The following is an 849-nucleotide window of genomic DNA, read 5'->3' as shown; positions in this document are numbered from 1 at the left end:
TGGTGTCCATTTTCGAATGATTCGAGATACCACTGATGATACATGAAATTTGGAGTGATTTAGTCATACTCCTGCCTAGGCGTATAATATGCATACTCGTAGTCTTCATAGCCGCCGCCGTTGTACTGGTAGTCGTCGCCTTCTTAATTTTTTGATATATTATTTGTATTTTTAGAATTTTGAATTGAATTAGTTTTATTTTTCTGAATTTTTTGATATAATATTTGTGTTTTTAACATATTGAATTGAATTAGTTTTATTTTTCTGAATTTTTTGATATATTATTTGTATTTTTAACATTTTGAATTGAATTAGTTTTATTTTTCTTAATTTTTTGATATATTATTTGTATTTTTAGAATTTTGAATTGAATTAGTTTTATTTTTCTGAATTTTTTGATATAATATTTGTGTTTTTAACATATTGAATTGAATTAGTTTTATTTTTCTGAATTTTTTGATATATTATTTGTATTTTTAAGATTTTGAAAAAGAAAAAGTATTTTAAAAATACCTTTAGTCGCGGCTGGCCTGCCCAACCGCGACTAAAGGTCGTTGCGCGCGGGAACGAAAAACCCGCCAAAAAAGCCCTTTAGTCGCGGGTCGCCTCCCCAACCGCGACTAAAGGTTACCCTTTAGTCGCGGGTCGCCTCCCCAACCGCGACTAAAGGTTGCCCTTTAGTCGCGGGTCGCCTCCCCAGCCGCGACTAAAGGGGGGGGGCTATAAATACAAGGGCCCGACCTGTCGCGGGCATTTCTCGTCTTCTCTGCCGCGCCGAAGGCCTGCCGCCGTCGCCCTCGCCCTCGACGCCGCCCGCCGTCGCCCTCGCCCTCGACGCCGCCCGCCGTC

The sequence above is a fragment of the Triticum dicoccoides genome, chromosome 6A (genome assembly GCF_002162155.2).
Source record: "Triticum dicoccoides isolate Atlit2015 ecotype Zavitan chromosome 6A, WEW_v2.0, whole genome shotgun sequence".
Taxonomy (NCBI): domain Eukaryota; kingdom Viridiplantae; phylum Streptophyta; class Magnoliopsida; order Poales; family Poaceae; genus Triticum; species Triticum dicoccoides.
This window is presented reverse-complemented; position numbering follows the sequence as displayed.